This window comes from Tachypleus tridentatus, chromosome 13 (assembly GCF_004210375.1).
Source record: "Tachypleus tridentatus isolate NWPU-2018 chromosome 13, ASM421037v1, whole genome shotgun sequence".
NCBI lineage: Eukaryota > Metazoa > Arthropoda > Merostomata > Xiphosura > Limulidae > Tachypleus > Tachypleus tridentatus.
The window spans coordinates 1959391-1967179 of record NC_134837.1 but is presented as its reverse complement, the minus strand read 5'-3'; positions in this window follow the sequence as shown (position 1 = coordinate 1967179).

The window sequence follows — 7789 nt, the reverse complement described above, 5'->3', positions numbered from 1 at the left end:
TTTTTGTAGGAAGTTTTCCATTTTATGGATTTTAGTATTTGGTGGTAAAGATACTAATCAGTGGATGGTTAGGGTGTCAAAGAAGATGTTTGCTTCCACTCCTATCTTTCCTCTGTGATCACCAAGGGCTCCAAGAATGTGGTTAAAGTATTAAAAGATGTATAAATTAATCCACTTCTTAACATTGGTGTGTATAGTCATCTGATTTATTTCACTAACTGATAAGTAATGTTTAAAATATCATACAACATACCTACTTACCTCTCTCAAGATTTACACCATCTCTGAGACTTTTGTTTTAAAGGTATTCACTTGTATTAACATAACTATAAACTTTTCTTGTTTAAATCAAACCGTTTGGAGTCATATGAAAAACAAACCTCATATTGTATGTCCTAATGTTTAATGTAGTTGATGAACTGCTCAGATACATCATACATCATAAGGTCCTTGGTTGTTCTTTAGTTATTACATAGTATTATACTTGTTTTTTAATGATGAAGTATTTTATATATGTTAAACAATGTGAAAGATGAACAACAGTAATCATTAAACTTAAGGTTAAAGATAACTTTAATAATAATCAAAATAACTTGTGCAACTTTTCTGTGTCCACATTATCCACATGTAATTCTGTTTTCACAGGGAGTCAACAACAACAAAGTCCTGGTAACATTCAATGTTAGAAATGAAGACTGTTGTACAAAGTTTGTAGATAATATGTGTGAAACTATTCAAAAGATGAGAATTTTTCATTTTAAAATTCTACATAATGAATTTTGAAAGTTTGCAGGATCAAATCAAAATTAATGTAATATGTTTAGAACCATTCAGCCTTTAGATTACTGTTTTCATCCTTTGATAATGTTTTTAATGTTGGTTTAAATATTTTCCTGCTGTTAGATAAAGTGATATTTAACTTGGTCTGAATGTTCTTACTGTTAACATAACCTCTTAAAGTATTTTTTTGACAAATCAGTTCTCAGGTTAGGGTTTCTCACACTTTGATTTTTTTTTTTGTTTTTCCCATGATAGACTGATACTGTTTGAGACTATAGTTTATTATCTGTGGTAATGGAGGGGAAAAGTGAGCCTGGATAATACAAAACAAATAAAAACTTGTGTATCTGTGTATTTCTGAGAAAGATGAAAATAACAGAAGTGTAGTTTGACCTGATATTCAAACTGACAGGTTTCACTATAATTATTTAAAATTTCCTTTTGTTTTATTTGATTTTATTGAATTTTAGAACACAGTTAGTTTAAAACTAGTTCTGATGTTTTGTATAACATCTTGTGGGATTCTCAGGATTCTGTTAAAAGATAAACTGGATAATCTGTCCATGGATGATTAACCCTAACTTGTAAAAATATAATTCTTAACCATATTGACTTTTTAAACATATTTTTATACATCACATTACTGATGATTCTAAGAGTGTGTTGTTTACAGAATACCTAATTATGTATAAGTTATCAGAAATACATCTTGCTCCTATCTGGAAAGTGAAGAACTTAATGATTTCTTTATTCATTCAACATATCAATATCAATTTATGTTCAATTCATAATCTCACACCACTCTATCTCCTCTCTACAAACATATTTCTTGGGATGCCCATGTTAGTATTACAATCAATTCCACTAATTCCTGCTAAGGTACTTCTGTAATTTATATAGAAATTACATAGTTTCTCCTAGCTCTGTGGGCTTGTTCTCTATAATTGAGTATTGTAACAAACAAAACTTGTATTGCAGTATGTGGACATTCCAGGTAGCAAACAGAGTGGAAACAAATTGGAGAACAGAGAGTGATGGTATAACCAAAGGCAAAACGGAGGGTTATGGTCTTCAAGGGTGTATCGAATTATAAAGATAGAGTGGGCACATGCTGATCAACCAGCTGTGCCATCCCTCCATGCACTCGTCCATCACACAAACTGTCATTTCTGTGCAAGGAAAATTGCCGAAAATGTATGTATCTGATGGTTTCAGAATTTTTTTCTGTAAGGAAACACATAAAGAATGGTAGAAGCAATTAATGCCTTGATGTCATCCAGATCAGAACATAAATCTCAACAGTTCCATTGTATCAACGTGGCCGTTTTTATTTATGTTTAGGCAAATTGGTTGGAGAGCCCTTCTGTTTTCGACCAATTCTTTTTTTTTTTATTTGAGGGAAAGTTGATCTTGTGTCGATTTGGCAGGTCTTTGTTGTTGGAAGAAGATTCCAGCGACTGAGGACGTGAACAAATAATCGTTTTGCATTTTGGGGTGGGAAAAGAAGATGTACCCAGGAAATACCTGTAATCGATACCAATGGAAGTGGATTTTGAGGTTTGCTGGGATGAATGTTAGGGACAGAGAGGAGTGTTGACGTTGATTCATAACGTTTTTAACTCTGGAGGTGAAAATATTTTTTATATGTTTTGATAACAATTCTTTGGAAGCACAGAAAGATCTGTCTGCACTCCACTGTAGTAGTGGAACTAAGTGCAGCAGCATACGTCCGAGATGAAGTGGGGGACAGCAACCTTCCAGCCTCAAAGTAAGTAATGTTTTGAATCCTCTTGAAATGCTGCATCTCTTTTTCTTCCAACTATTTAGCAGAAGTAGGATACGTGAGAGCCATTGCAAATGACAGAATATGGGTCCGTTTCACACTCATGGGCATTGTTTTCTTTGTCACTGCAAGAAGCTCACATCAAAGAACCACGACATGATGTCTTCGAGTGACCGAACCATTGACACTTGAAACATCTGAGAGGGTTTGGAATGTATGTCCGTACCTTGCAATAAAGATAACCTGCCTTGATGGTGGCAGGTGGCCACGGTTATGTAAATGTTAAAATGAGGACATTGGTTGGATTCATAATTCTGTCTTTGTGAGTGGAGAGACGAAATCCCTTGGAGGGAGAAACCAGCAAGAATCTCCGGCTTGGGATGTTCGTCAAACCCTCTTAACAATAACTGCTCATGACGAATTCAAAGTATCATGAGGCGTAATCTCAATAGGTATATTACTAATCACCTTTGAATGTAAGAAGAGTTCGCTGTGTTTTCATATGGATGTTTCCACCAATATGTCATTATAGCGACGCTTTTTGACTGACCAGCAAGTCCCTATAGTCCTTTTTAAATAAAAAAGAAGACATTTGCCCGAAACGTTTATTTGAAATATAATGTAATATAAGAAAATGAAGTACAGGTGTTAAAGATGTTGAAGATTACTTCTCAGAATATACAAGTCATGGTCGTTTACCTTTGAACTGTTTTCTCACTATTTTATTTAATTATTATTTGGAGGATCTATAGTAAAAAAACTTTTCGGTGCTCACTTACCCCACCCACCGTGGAGCCCTACTAGGGGACGCAGTACAATGCCAAACAAGGACACTACTACCAAACATCAGCATCAAGTACAATGTCCACAACACCTGTTGAGAACATACAACATTGTTTGACCCAAGCCCACGTGGACGAACCGATTGACCCTTGGGAGGGCACTACGGCCACCCGTCAACAGGAATTCAAGACCAAAGTGGTATGTTAATGTTGGACCACTTAACCCCCAAGATCCTTTCCTCCACGTGTCACCACACACGCAGCAAACACGTGGTTGGCTTTTTAGATCCCGGAGGAGGTAAACTGAAAACTGAACTTTCCCTGGGAGGTCCCTTCACCACCGAGGAGTCGTTGAAATGTTTCAACTTCAAAAACAACTTTAGGAACTACCACATAGAACTGACATGAAGATAGACATCATCATGGAGCTGATGGTTACTTGCCTATTACGTGTGTGTTTATATTTTATAATACAGTAATTCGTGTACAATATTTTATTTCATATAATTTAAAAAGTTGTTCGTAACAGCTTAATAAATAGTCAGTTCCAGATTTTACAGTCTTGGAAATTCCTGAAAATCCCTCAGGTCACAGTATAAATTGTATTAAGGGGTAGAGGGCAGCACAGTCAAAAAGCTTCATGCAGTATTGAAGCAGAATTAATTTCCTTAGAACATTGTCTCATATTAATCTATAGGTTATCGAAAATTAAAATTGTACAGTTTGTACTTAAAGATTATAAATAACTAACTGTATTGTATTAATTACAAATAATTACATACTCTATGAAATTAATTTTTGTTATTATTGTACCAACTATGGTTATTAAATCCAGATTATTAGAACAGAAAAACAATTCTTGACTGTCACCAGATTGTGAATGACAATCAGTCACAACGTTATATGTATTGGGGAAGAGTGAGCGTTGTCAGACATTTTTCATCATATCATTTACGGTTTCGTTAATTCTGAGTGTATTAAACAGGTCCTAATAAATGGAATCAATGATCGTTCTTTGAGATGGTTCACAATCTATATGATCCAATGTTGTATTACTCAACGTGAAATCTAACTATCTCTATATGATCCACTGTTGTATAACTCAATGTGTAATCTAACTATCTCTATATGATCCACTGTTGTATTACTCAACGTGTAATCTATCTCTTTCTTCTAATTTTATTTTTTAACCTACAGTTTGACCCACACTTTTAAATAAATGTTTTATCAGTTCTTGCGTTAGACAAAATAATACATGTAAACGCTCATCTAACTCATACGATTCGACTGTTTTATTTATACGTATTGTAATTATTCTTACAATTGTTCCTCATCTGTTTTATTCAACACATTGTTTTACTTCCTGGTATATCATTTACAACACACGTGTTTCAACCCTTGCTTTTTATAAGCACTCCTCCACCTTCATTACTTGGCAGTTTGCCAGTACTGTTTTCAACGTATCGAATGTCTTTGTATTTTTCATACTACAAATATTATATTTTAAGTTTTACATATCTTTTCTTTTATAAATCACAAATCAGAGACTCTTCATACCCAGCACATTAAATATTTAAATTATTTTATATTTCTAATAAAATTTCAAGAGCTGCTTCACCAGTTATCCTATGAGAGACATCCTGAAAAAACATGCGTGTGTGTGTGTGTTTCGTATAGCAAAGCCACAAAGGGCTATCTGCTCAGCCCACCGAGAGGAATCGAACCCCTGATTTTAGCGTTATAAATCTGGAGACATACCGCTGCACTAGCGGAGGGCAGAAAAAGCATGCATAAATATACGTTTCTTATATAGTTTTTAAGTGCAAACAAGACTTGGAAAAGTTTGACTTTGTCTAAATACTTTTGTTTATTTTTAAATTAAAGAAACTCTCCACTGTTGGATGACAAATAATGATCGTACATTTCTAATTCCTCGTCTCAATAAATTATTAATGCCATACGAGAATGACAGTCAATCATTCAGTGTGAATGTAAGGTGCTTCTGCCTGACTTTATTCCCTGTAGTCAGTAATTAAATATTATGAACGGTGAGAAATAGCTTTAATGTTTCTTCGATAAACACAAAACGTTATATCAACATTTTTGTCTTCATCCAAACATTTTTGATTTCCAAGTCGTTAAGTTTTGCTGTTGTCGTTAAGTGTTAAGGTAAGGTTGAGCAAAAACGTTTTATCTTTACTATTGTGTTTAATTCATGAGCTAAATTCTAAAGCAGCTAACTCAACGCTTTCACATAGTCCCATGTGGCATAGAGATAAGTTTAAGTACTTAGAACATTAAAATCCGGTGTATTTTCCCTAGTGAACACAGCCGACAAACCGATATGGCTTTGTTCTCACAACAAACAAATAAAGTCTTAAGATATTTATACTGTTCTGTCATATCAGAGAAATAAAATATTATATCGTTTAACTTTATTGTTATGAAACTCTTCAGAACTACTGGATATTATAAACATTACCACATGATTTAGACATATTAGTTGCAATGTTAGAAACCTAAATAACCTTGATTGTGCGTAACCTTTATTGTCATAGTTTGTCTTTTTAGTGATTTTACTCAATTATAAAGAAATAATGTTACGAACCTTTATTTAGCCTATATACCAGTTCATGACTCTTACGTTCCAACTGTGACCCTAACGTTGGTCAAAACAAAACATTGAAACTAATGAAAATTACCTTGGAAGGTGTTTTTTGAAGGATACGTTTATGGTTTTTAAAGCCTTTCTCTCGTAGATGCCGTCTTATTGTTCTTGAGCTGCATTCTGCGTCTGTAAGGGCCATAATCTGGTTCGACGATCGACTGGTGTCTTGCCGGACAACTCGTTGAATTCTCCTGCTCGACATTGGCGAAATCTTCTTGGGCCGACCATTTTAAATTCTCGTTCCGTATCTCTCAGGGTCGTTTAAGGAATTTGCAACAGCAGTTTTACTACGCCCAATTTCACCAGCGATAGTTGAGAGAGACCTTGTTTTTGCAGCTCGACAATTCTGCCACGTTCAAACTCTGTCAACGTTTTAGCTTTTGCCATATTTTTACCCGATGTAATACAGGATGATGTCAATGGGAGATGTTGATAACGCTAATGCTTGAACACAAATGACTAAATTTCGTTATGTGTTTACTGAATAACGCTCCGTTTCAGTATGATCTTGAAACTTTTAACCAGCTAGTATTTAGGCTAATTTTATAGTGTTCACATTTTTCCTATTAAATGCTAAAAACCTTTTTTATCTTTATTTTCCCTTTTCTTATTTTCATCTTTCGAAGCTCTACTCAAATACGTGGTTGAGTCTAACAAAGCAAAATGAATTTTTTTATGTTCATTAGCCTTAAGATTTTGGCCGGCAGTGTATGTGTATAGAAACTTTAAAACATGATCCAGTAATTCATGAATATTTCAACTGTCATAAAGAAATAGTCATATCTTTGTGTGATGACATGTGAGGTGAATTTGGTTAAAGGTGTTCATACTCCTAACAACAAACTAACATAGAATTTATTTGTTGTATTTATTTTTAACCAGAATCAGTTTAGCTGATTGTCACATCATAATGTCTTCGAGAAGAAGAAAGTGAACGTAGTCGGCGATGTGTTTCGATCCTACAATATCAGCCTTCAAGTATACAACGTTGATCTAAATATTTTCCCCAATTATTTTAGTTATAACAAAAAACAACCATAAACTCGTTAGAATATACGTTTTGTACAGGCTGTATATTTCATTTTTTCTGTCCCGAAGCAGGTAGATATTTTGTTTGTTTTTTTTGCCAGTTCTTGGGTCACACTTTTATAACTGAATAGTGGGATTAACCGTCTTATTATAATGGACCACGACGAGCTCGCGACACTCAAATTACCTCATGACCATACTGTGCAGGTAGACATACACTTCGTCAACAGTAACGAGATACTTCTCTTTCTCACATGACAGAATGCTTGGTGTGACCTGTATTACACTCAGATTACCTCATGACCATACTGTACCGGTAGACATACACTTCGTCAACAGTAACGAGATACTTCTCTTTCTTACATGGCAGAATGCTTGGTGTGATCTGTATTACACTCAGATTACCTCATGACCATACTGTACCGGTAGACATACACTTCGTCAACAGTAACGAGATACTTCTCTTTCTCACATGACAGAATGCTTGGTGTGACCTGTATTACACTCAGATTACCTCATGACCATACTGTACCGGTAGACATACACTTCGTCAACAGTAACGAGATACTTCTCTTTCTAACATGACAGAATGCTTGGTGTGACCTGTATTACACTCAGATTACCTCATGACCATACTGTGCCGGTAGACATACACTTCGTCAACAGTAACGAGATACTTCTCTTTCTTACATGGCAGCATGCTTGGTGTGATCTGTATTACACTCAGATTACCTCATGACCATACTG